The sequence below is a fragment of the Bolinopsis microptera genome, chromosome 5 (assembly GCF_026151205.1).
Source record: "Bolinopsis microptera isolate Bmic1 chromosome 5, MBARI_Bmic_1.0, whole genome shotgun sequence".
Taxonomy (NCBI): Eukaryota; Metazoa; Ctenophora; class Tentaculata; order Lobata; family Bolinopsidae; genus Bolinopsis; species Bolinopsis microptera.
In genome coordinates this window covers 5,719,994-5,732,076 of record NC_087076.1, presented here as the reverse complement: position 1 = coordinate 5,732,076, position 12,083 = coordinate 5,719,994, and the positions used below count along the sequence as shown (strand labels likewise).

The window sequence follows — 12,083 nt, the reverse complement described above, 5'->3', positions numbered from 1 at the left end:
AAAGTTACAGCTAATTTAGTGATGTAAACACTCGTCGCAATATACTGGAATTGAATCGAGCGCGTTACTATGGTTACTGCGCGTTGATATGGTTACTAGATTTAAATTAGATTCATCGTTTTAGCGCGCGTAGCATGTAGCATTATTACAATTCTATCATATTGTCATATTATTATTAGATGCACGAGTTTAGCTGCATTTTACATTTAATTTCAGGAATCTGCAAGATTTGTAATCGATTAGATAATATTTAATTTCGTTCTTCATTCCTTGCTTGGCGGTCCTCATTTATGTATGTATTTTACCTGGGAGCGGGAACTCCAGGCTACGCTTTTCATTAACCGGGATGTAATTTTCATAAACCGATTAGAGTTTAGTCAGTATGACATGCTGATCGCCGCCAGACAGTTGAAAATTTGTTTCATACACATAAAATTGATTGTGTCATATCTGAGTTCTTGGCTGTATTTCGAAACCTCAGTCAGTTGTGGGTTTTTACCGGCCTAAATAAAAAGTCAAGTTTACAGGACATTTCTGGGGAACCTTACTATGTGTTTTACTTAACAAGATCAAAGATGCGAAGGTGAGGAAAAGGAAGCGTGCATTCGAGAGCGTATCATTTTGTACATTATAAATATATTACCCCGATCTGAAGCAGGAGGTGACCGGGATTGGCAATTTTGAGTTATCCCGGTCCCGGTCAACCGGGTCAAGTCACATTTTTCATCCCGGTCGCGGTCAAATGCTGATTTATGATCCCGGTCAATTCAGGATTCTTGGTCCCGGTCCCGGTCAATCACTCAAAATCAAATTTGCCGGGATCTTTTACATAATTTCATTCACTGTGATTTTAAGTTTTTACTTTCATTCATTGTGAATTTCATCTTAAAACAACCTCTGAGCCAAATAAAACAATGTTTAAAATTGCTAAACAAGTTTAGGTAACTAATATCGTTACATAACTCATAAGTGCAAACTAACATCAAGTTTTCAACTCGGGCTACGCCCAATTGTCAATTGGAGAATGAAACTGTTGAATAATGAGGGATCATTGACTGAGGAATGAGGGTGAACTTGAGTAATCAGTACATGAACATTATTGGTGTAGTACATTAGGCCCATGCCCCATATTGACGGGTTTTTTCTATTTTTTTCTAATTTAATATTCTAGTTATTACTTATTCAAATTGTTCAATTATAATGTAAATGAAAGTTGCAGCTTTCAATATGAGAATACCAGTTTTGGTCCCGGTCATCCCGGTAAAATCCCGGTCATCCCGAAAAAATTGTATTGTTGGTCCCGGTCCTAGTCCCGGTAAGATAGAAATCCCAGAAATTATTGGTCCCGGTCCCGGTAAATTGATAATCTCAGTCCCGGTCCCGGTCAAGTCACATTTTTTATCCCGGTCCCGGTCCCGGTCAGGCCTAAAATCATGTCCCGGTCACCTTCTGATCTGAAGTTTGATGACTAGAAAACAGTGAATACAATTAATGTTTATTAATATTATTATCGAATTTCATATTATATTGTTTATCCTAAGTAAAGATCTGATAACTCTACAACAGGGAGCGGTTAAACTATAAATGGAAACAATTTAAATACTGAAACATAAACTAGTGTTAACATATCTATAATACGTTAACTTAAAACTTAATTACATCAACTTGCAAGATTTAAAAAATTTTCCCTATAAAATACAGAGGCAATATCAAATATGGCACAGTTCAGTCAAATGAAAAAATCTGTTTGTTGATGGCACTGAAGAATATTTTGAAAAAAGCTACGATGAAAGTTGAAGGAACAGTTAAAGGAACACTATACCAATTTCAGAATGTAAATTTTCGTGTTTAAATATCATACTTTATAAGGTATAAAGTTTCGTATTATTAATCAAAAGTTGGTGTAATATCACACGTAACACGTTTTAGATATTAAACAGAAGAAAGTTTTTTGTCCTAGATCAAGAGCTGCTCATTTCTCACAAGCAGTGTGGTCGGGGTTCTGTTCTTCGATTCTTGCTGCCTTTGTCTTTCGCACGCAAGTAGGAGTACCCTGAGGATTAGAGGCAATAATAATAATAACGCTTTATTTGTATACCGCTTAGGCCGTATAATCAACCATGAATTATTAAAATTTTATAGTTCTACAATTGGAACCTGCGACTTGTTTTGCAGTGAATCACAATCCAGACGAAATGTGTAATTTTAAAAAGTATAGGTACACACCTGTCCGTAGTTTCTCGTACATCACGCGTGACGTCCGGCTAGAAGGAGTTTCTCCCAGGTCTGCTGTCTAGGAAGAGAGAATGGGAGATGAGAGCTGTTTGAGCTTTATGACTTCACTTAACAGCCAGAGGTGCCATAAGCTAACTCGTCGTAAATTGCGAGCTCTGGCAGGTATCCTCGGGTGATTGTCAGATGAGATAGTGGTCCAAAAGAAACTGCTGGGAGCCTGACAGAAAACCGTATTGCAAGCCCCGAAACGGTGTCAGGTTTGTGACTGAAGATTCTGATCAAGCTCAGGGTTGAGTCTACACAGTGTCGCCACTTGCTGATGCCAGTTGATGCGACAGGACACTGATTTAAGTGGGAAGTTGTGTCTAAGAAACAGCGTGTGGTTCGGGTGCCGGTTGAACGCATGTAATAGGGAGGGTATATCCGTATTTCGCTGCTAGGAGGTGGTCCGCAGATTGCGTGAAGATGCCTACTTTTAAACCTATCAATAGGTTCAATAGGTAGGTGCTAGTGATGCAGTCCTTGACCCGGAAGCTAAGGCTTCCCCGTTTCTCGCTCATTTGTGCTCCGATGTTCTTGTGACCTCTGCAGGGGTCAAGTGCAGGATGAGGGACATGGCCGACCAGGAGAAGGTTGTTTTAGAGAGGTATTTTTATACAGTTTAACTGTATCATTACCCTTGGAAATCTCTCGACCCAAACGATGCCAAATTCTGCCTCCGAGCACAAGTACTTTGTATGGGGTCAGCGAGTCATTTCATGTCTATTGTTCAATGTCGTTGAGTACAGGGGAAGTTAGCTGCTGTCTACTGCCGTTATTCTCCAATTCTTAGAGTTCGTCTTTCGCACGTGAGTAAGTTTCCTGGGGAAAATAAATAGTCAACCAAAAATTATTAATAATAAACATAGATGGACTTCCCATAATTATAACCAGTAAATCTGACACCTGCTAGCTGGCGTAAATTTAAAATTTAACACGCAGTGCGCGCGCCGCGCGCTAAAAATATCTCAAATTTGAAAACTGATGTGGTTTTTACCGAAAATCGAATTCGCGCCAGCCGCCACAGAAGATGAATCCGAGTTCGTGGAAACATTTGAGACAACTTCTGATACATGTTTTCCGGCTGTATATGTCCGTGAACTGAAGTGGGATTTGCCCTGGTATGATAGAGGGGCATGTGTACTAACATTTTCAGCCTCCTGGGAAATATTCCCTGATTCATGGAATGAATGAAATGAACATAAAATGAACATTTTCTTTTCACTCGCCTGAATTAAACTAAAACCGATTGGAATCGATCGGTATTGATACCAGGAGTGTCCCTGAGAAGTTTGGTGTGCCTAGCATGTTCAGAAAGGGCTCTGGGGCAATGTTTCCATTTTGGTTTCAGAGTAGTTGAGATGGTGGAAACATTTGAGACAAAAGTGAGACAAGGCTTTTGCAGCCGTATTTATGCTAGTACTGACTTGGACATTGATTGAAATATGGACATGTTCATAAAAAGGTGGCACTAGAGATTGATTTTTCACTGCCAAAATTGTGTGAAGCATTTTAAAATACTTGTATCTCAAGGAGTATGCTATGAAAGTTAACCAAATTTTAATGTGGTCCAAAAAGATTCAAATGTCACATAATAAAGTCATTCATCTCTTTATATCTGTTAATTGTGCAGATATGAGCCAGAAATCACAAAATATTCATTTCTTGCACCTCTAATCATGAATTTACATTCTGTGAGTGTGTCCTGCTTCTCAATGTGATTATTGAACCTTTTTGAGATAGCTGAGTGTTAAAAGTGCAAAGAATCACCGGTTAAATGTGGAGTTACGATGCAATTATCACATACAGGGTTAATTCTGACTAAGTATTTTAGAATGATGAATGTGATATGAATATCAACGGAATGATTGTAACAATGAACTCTATCAATGTCAATTATATCATGCTAACTAATATTTAGAGAATTTAGATGGTTAAAAGTGCCATAATGAGTCAAAAATCACATAAATGAGCATGTATTGAAATTATGCTGTATCAGGGGAATGTACACTGTCCATTTGAACACTGTCCATTAGTACTCCGATGAAAAAGCGATGAATGTCGATTTGCCGTGATTCTAGCTTTGTGTGTTATTGTGTGATTTCAATGCACGGCAATGAAGGGACTCAGGTACCACGATCTGGCAGACAAACATGTCTGAACAGACATAGCGAGTCAGATCTGGTTCAGGAAATTTTATCGTTTAAGAGATATTCATATTTCATATGAATCAATACTCAGGTTTCTAATTTTGGACTCGCCCGGGGTTTGATTATGATACTTTGAGGAATGACATTTGATTTATAAGTTGATTTCAAATCCCCTATGGGTACCAGAAATACTGGTTTCACAACAACAACATCACTTTTTGGCTCTATATCAGGTTGGTATTCATAGTAAATCTGCAGTAATTTGTTGTGACACTGCACTTGTTTATGGCCATGGAGAAGTTCGTTATTAGAGTAATAGTGGAATCAATAATCACAAAACACTGATTTTAAACTGATTAAACTAGGCAAGTACTTTTACTACTCAAGCCATGATAATTTTGTCTCCATACTGTGACAAATGAATCAATCAGTTACGTATAATACCTAATTGAATTTTTGAAATGTGATAATCGATTCATTACCTTTCTTTTCAAAATGTCATTACAACTTGAACATTACATATGATTCAATTGTCATACTTTAAAGAAAATTACATAGTTGGTAGCCAGATTTGTGTGATTTTTGAATCATTTAACCACCCAGATCAAAAATTATCGCTCAAAGGCCTTCAATATGGTATAAGCTTAGACATGGATTCAAAAATCACATAATAAGAACCATAGAATGGATATATGTTGTCATATTGTGCACTTAATTTAAGGCTTACTATAGTGAGACTTAATAGCGCACCAATAACGAAAATGTGATTTTTGAATCATATTAACTGGTTTTAATACTATTTAATACTATTTTGTACCCTAACAAATGATAGAAAGCCAATAAAAACGTAAGATGATTCAATAATCATTGCTCAAAATAGGCTCATTTCCAATGTTTAAGTTGTGATTTTTGAATCATTTTGGCACCAATAACAATTTCAGATAAGACATTTTATTCCTTACATGCATTATAGTCACCATATCAATTTTGGCGTCTTTGTGAATAGTACTTTTCAGATTATCTAGTGTTGATTCATCTTGCATTTCTAATTGTGTGATTTTTGAATCATTGGCACACAAATAACGATAACTCCTGTGATATAAGCACTACAGACTCCGTGATTTCAGGATCATGAAATTTAATCGAATTTCTAAAGGTATAGATAGATATATCAACCAACAAAGAGCAATGACCATTTTTAAAACTCATTTAAAAAAAATCAATCTCTAGTGCCACCTTTTTTTGAACGTGTCCACTTGGAATCTATCTGGTATGGTAGAAGGACACATGTACTAACATTTCCAGCCACTTAGACTTGCAAAATACTCCCCTGGTTCATGGAATGAATGAAATGAACACAAAATGAACATTTTCCTAGAATCCCCTGAATTGGGCTAAAACCAATTGGAATCGGTCGGTATTGATACCAGGAGTGTCCCTGAGAAGTTTGGTGTGCCTAGCATGTTCAAAAAGGGCTCTGGGGCAATGTTTCTATTTTGGTTTCAGAGTAGTTGAGATGGTGGAAACAATTGACACAAATTTAGAAACATGCTTTTTAGCGGTAATCATGCCTGGACTGGCATGGAATCGATATGGTATGGTAGCATATTGTTTACTAACATGTTCAGCAACTCAGAAGTTTTTTTCTTTGAAATTTAATACTCCACCGAAGGGATAGGGTGCGTCAAGAATCATCCAGTTTCACATCGAAAGCACTATTTTCACACATCAAATTGTGACATTTTTTGTTCAACTTTAAAAAAACCTTTTTAGTGCAAAATGATCCCCTGGTTCATGAAATGAACAAAAATGAACTTTACCCTAAAATCGCCTAAACTGAGTTGAAGGCGATCAGAATCGATTGGTATCGATACCAGGAGTGTCCTTGAAAAGTTTGGTGGCCCTAGCATCCTCAGAAAAGGCTTTGTGGGCAATGTTCCATTTTGGTTTCAGAGAAGTTGGGATTCTGGAACAGAATTGAGACAAATTTGGAACAGGCTTTTTGGGCAGTAATTATGCCTTGGTTGACTTAAAATCGATCTGGTATGGTGGAGGGGTATATTAACTACATTTTTGGGTGTTTTCAAATTAAAGATTTCAAAGCCAGATTTTCGGCTTAAGTTGGCTGGGACATGCCCAAATTGTATATGCTTTGATCGTGATCGGGTTTTCAAAAATAAACGATTTACCTTTCGCATATGATGGACTTTTTCCCGAAGAAGGTGGGTATTTTATCCTTGTAGTTTTCCAGAGAAGGACGTAGTCTTTTCCACATCTCTGTCATCAGTGAAGTCCTCTCGTTTAAACGGTACCTTTTTGGCACTCCTGAGATAATTGACTGTCTTATACACAATGGTTTTACCGTTTACAACATTTGCAGTAATATTTATTACCGAATTTAATTAGAATTTAACCCATGCATTCTAAACACATGAACTGCTGTATCAGTAACCATCAAAATAGAGACAAACCTATGAATTTGATGTTTATCTTGTTAAGTGGGAGGTTAACCTCTTCTTGACACAAAATACCAAGTCGTCTCCTGAGATCTCCGACATGACAGAGGAAGCTACTGTCGAGTTCGATATTACAGCTAACCTAAGATAGTCAAACTGAGTGGGATCAATTTTAAGCATTACAAATCAGCAGTTATCAAGCAAATGTGATGAAAGAGCCATTATTGAAATGTAAGGCAGATCTAGAGCTAGGAATGTGTTTCGGGGCATCAAAGAATAAGTATCTGTGTACTGTTCTTTACCATACCATTTAAACAATTTAATACATGGAAGTATCACAATAATATACTTTTTCAAAAACATAAACACATTTAAAAAAAGGCTCGAATGGGTTATCGATATTTCCATATAATGCAGGATTGAAATAATCTGTTTAGGAGTAATACGTTCAAATTCGATCCTGATCTACAAAAGTGTAACATGATAGCAAAATCCGCTGTGCTTTTCTATACTAGAACAAGTTTTAGTAGTCTCCAGCACATCACAGCTTAAAGGCAGTAACACTAAATCGATTACATTAAATAACCTCTCAAGATCATTTAGTAATATCTGTATTTCAATGTGCAACGAAACAGCTTCTATACTACTTTACTACTTCTATACTACTTTACTATCAACTAGATATACGGTTTGAGCATTGAAGCTCTATGCTGTGAGCAGCAACGAAAACAGATAGGATATCAATATATCGACTCACTTGTGAAAATAATGATTAAATCTCAAATCTCACTTGTTCAGAACAATTACGATTTCTAACTGCGCGGCGTAGTGCGTACTTTGAAATCCAAATAAAAATTATTTTTGATCAAAATATTGGAAAACAAAATTACAACATGATTCAAATATTGTGTAAAAAAATGTGATAAACAATATGCTGTTAAAAACTTTCGTGAAAAATTTTAAAAAGCATGATTTCCACCCGATTATGTGAAGTTATCATTTTTATGACTTTTACAGGTTATAATTTTTGTCAAGAGCTTAGCCATTTGTCAAAATTTAGGTCATGGTATCATGTTATGTGACTATACAATGAGATTATAATCCGTTGATGTATAATATCTTGGAGTTTATCAGGGGATAAAATTATTTGTAGGTTTATAAACTACCAAAACGCGCGCTGGGTTGGACTCGTTGTAATTGTATAATAATAATGTATAACTATCAATATATGATACACGATAACGTAAAACTATATAAATCGATAACATATAAGATCAAATAAACCATATGGTACCAAGTTACATTAATTGATGAAATCTTTCCATGTTTTAGAATGAAAATCCATATTACACAAATATTCCTAGCTTTAAGTATGACACACATTATTACATGATAACGAATTGATTTAACGCGCATATGCAAAATATATTGTAATTGTATAAGAATCGACCTTGTTTTTTAAAGATTAGTCATTTAAAGTATCGATGAGAAAATCCCTGTACAAATAGCTTCTACTTATAATCCGATAATTTATGTTGTATGATGCAATGAAAATACTCATACCGCGCGCGCAGCTTGAACTACGACATACGCAAGCGTTCAGTTGCAAATTATAAGGTCTACCGAAGTTTGTAGGGCGCGAAAAATTTTATGTTGACGTGCTCGCGCATTCTGAGTAGTCAGCTCGCGTTGGGTACTTTTATTCATTATTAACGTTTCTAAAAAGATTAACAAATGGGTTAACTCCAGCTCCAGACGAGTGTGTTGGTAAAGCGGATGGATCAGACTACAGGGGAACTGTATCTGTCACAGTATCAGGACACGTCTGCCAGAGATGGGACTCTCAATCACCTAATAAACACAGCAGAACTGCTGAGAGGTAAGTTTTCTTGGTGCTTCTAAGGCACAACAGGTATAAGCTAGTCTCACCCACAGGCGGCAACAATACGGCATAATCCAGATTTAGATTTATTCTTCGAAATGTTTCTAAAAGGGCTCTCGGAAGAATCCAAATTGTTAGTTACGATTCACAAAACTACCTACTTTAGGACAATAGCTTATTACAAAAACATTTTCAGATACTCTGATTCAGGACTGCAAGAGAACTATTGCAGAAATCCAGACGGGTAAGTCTTCAATATCTGATATCTGGTATCTGGCAGTGTTCCATAATCATTGTTCCATAATAAATTATTCATTATAACATGTGTCATCATTTTCCTCAGTGAATCAGGCGCCTGGTGTTATAATGCTGAGGGAACTGTGCCTCGATGGGAGTATTGTGATATACCTACATGCAGTGGTAAGCATTTTGATCTTAAAGCTAAATCATAAATAATCATAATATTATAGCTGAAATCATGTGTGGCGTGTGTCTATACTCTCAGCTCCGAAATTTTAAAGGTTGCGTGTGGGTGCAGTTACTTCACTTAGGGGTTGTTCACAAAAAATTGTTTTTTCTTTTTTCTTCTTTTGATCCTAAGTGCAGTCAAATTTTGAAATAAAGATATGAATTAATATTTTTTTGTTTCAGTTGAAAGTGAGTGTCACGACGATGCTGCTGATTGCATTCAATGGGCTTCTTTGGGGCATTGTGACACAGGTTTGTATAATTTCCCATTTTACACTGAGAAAACACAATAAAAAAGACATTGATTGTATTCAGGTTATATCTCTTCGGGGAATCTGTTGGAATTATCCAAATGTGTTAAGTTAAGTAGTAATACAAGGAGGAACAGGAACACATTTTACACATGATTCAAAATTATATCCAATGCGATAACTATAAATCATCCAACAGGAGATTACATTCTGTACATGAAAGAGAACTGTAAAAGAAGCTGCAATATTTGCACAAAAGGTACAGTTCTGTTTTGAGAATTATAATTGCGTTTCCCCGAATTATAATTCAGATCAAATTTATGGGAGAACTTCTCCCATAAATTTGATCTGAATATTGTTCAGGGACTGGGGAGGTTGGGGTTGTTACTAAATACAATATTTCGTAGCATAATATATACATTTCAATTTTCACGTCCACCAAATAGCTTTATATTGCATTATTTGCAATTATTCAATCAATGAAACAAAAAATTTTCCAATGAAACAAGAAATTTAATTTTAGCACATTTTTACAGAATAAAAAGATGTAAAACAATTCATAAAATATAATGCCCATTTGGTGTATGACTTTTTGTCCTGACTGCTAGTTTGGTTTATGAAGGACAGGTAACTAACGGGGCAAGGAATGCGCGTGCCTGGAAGCTTTTGCACACACCGAAACGCTAGTTCAGTTAAGTTTTTAGAGACAAGGCTCAGATTAGGACTAGAAGAAAAATTGTTAGCAGACATTAGAGGTTCTGTTTATAATTGTTACTATAGGTTGCAGTCTTGTTGTGACAAAAAGTCTACACTAAAACATGATTTAGTTTATATTTAGGATATAAAATGCAGCTTCAAGGTGGATATTGGAGAGCTGGTGAAAGATTATGGCCTTTGTATCAATTGTTATAATAAGCTATAAATATCTTAAACTATACAGTGCTAATTAAAAATTTCTTTAACCTTCATTCTCAAATTAGATTTTTTAAATTCAAAAATAAATATACAATGATTTTATTAAAACTTTCTCACACATACTTTACTCACAGGACAAGACTTGGAAAACAGTGGCCTAGCGTAATTTTAATTGAGATGTGTGTGACCAGCCAGTTATGTTTGGACAATAACATTTGTGCAGTCAAAATCTTTGACGGTCCAATCAAGCAGGGCGTGATTATGTTGATTAGCTAATAGCGCACGTTTTAACTTACCTCGCAAGCACATTACACTAGTAGTAAAGTCAGTCATTCTGAACTTTGGGGTTAAAATGTTAAAAATTTTGGTTGATCTAGTGTTGTGATTGTCAGGTGGGTCTGCCTGAGAGATTAGAAGACAGGGTTTCCTTGAGGAACATGTGTAACCCTCATGTAGGGATATTGGAGCACGGAATTTCATTATCTTGTAGAGCTCGAGGTAACTGTGGTATGTATAGAGATTTTGTATAGATAGAATATTATTATGCTTAAATATCGGTTTGGTGTGCTCTTTTATGAAAAATTTTGGTCAAGTTTCTGGTGTCCTATGGGCCTAGTACGTGCACAAGTCTTGAACTTATCAAGGTACGCCAGCCTGTCACCAAATAGTACTCTGAGACAGTACTTCTGAGCAGTAAATAATGAGCTTATACGTTGTTTCGCTGCCCCACCCCATACAGATATACAGTAGGAAAGATGTGATTCGAACAGGGTATAATATAATTGTTGGTGTAGAAATTCTGGAAGGGAGCAGCGAAGTCTACATAAAGTGGATGTGGAATGATTTAGAGTTCGCTTAAGTGCTTTGATGTGATCATCCCATGATAGGTTCTCGTCAATTATAACACCCAGAAATTTTGCGGATGAAACCTTTTTGATTGGAAAGTTGTCTATAGTTAATGCAACTTCAGGGTGTGATAAAGTCTCTGACTTAGAACCTGCCATGGTGGGTTTGAAGTGTATGTAGCAGCACTTGGACATGTTTATATGTAACTTATTCGCTCTCATATAAGACTTCAATGATGACAAAAGCTCATTTCCTCGTTCATATGCCTCACGTTTTGTTTTGCCGACAACAAATATATTGGTATCATCAGCAAAGGTAACAAATGATCCTAGTTTAGAACTGTTTGTGATGTCGTTCATATAAAGAAGAAATAGGAGAGGTCCAAGAATTGAACCCTGTGGGACACCAAATTGGATAGATAGGGTATCTGATTTTTCTCCTACAACTTCGGTGTATTGTTGCCTGTTTGTCAAGTAGCTTTTGATGAGGTTATTTGCAACTCCTCTCACTCCACATCCCTCTAATTTTATAAGAAGTGTTGAATGGTCGATAGTGTCAAAAGCTTTGCTTAGGTCAATGAATATTCCTAAAACATGATTCTTAAGTTTAAGAGATTTCGTAATCAAATTTACAGAGTAATTGACTGCATGAGATGTTGAGTGAGATTTCCTAAATCCAAACTGTGTCTTCGATATAACTCCCTGGGAGCTAACAAATCCGTATATTCTAGAATATATGAGCTTTTCAAAGATCTTACCGAAGACGGACAGTGTGGAGATAGGACGGTAGTTCTCGATTTCTTCTGGGTTACCTTTCTTATATACAGGAGTTATTTTACCAG

The 12,083-nt window shown here is 36.2% G+C and overlaps 2 long non-coding RNA genes across 2 annotated transcripts; one reads left to right on the top strand and one right to left on the bottom strand.

Moving 5' to 3' along the window:
* Positions 1-1,600: 1,600 nt before the first annotated feature.
* LOC134815200 (uncharacterized) lies at positions 1,601-2,442 on the bottom strand. The gene is made up of 2 exons (XR_010160224.1): positions 2,227-2,442; positions 1,601-2,053 (listed from the first exon to the last, which is right to left on the bottom strand). It is a non-coding gene; the product is annotated as an uncharacterized LOC134815200 (long non-coding RNA).
* Positions 2,443-8,642: 6,200 nt separating this feature from the next.
* LOC134814865 (uncharacterized) lies at positions 8,643-9,171 on the top strand. The gene is made up of 3 exons (XR_010160198.1): positions 8,643-8,759; positions 8,959-9,006; positions 9,106-9,171. It is a non-coding gene; the product is annotated as an uncharacterized LOC134814865 (long non-coding RNA).
* The last annotated feature ends 2,912 nt before the right edge of the window (positions 9,172-12,083 follow it).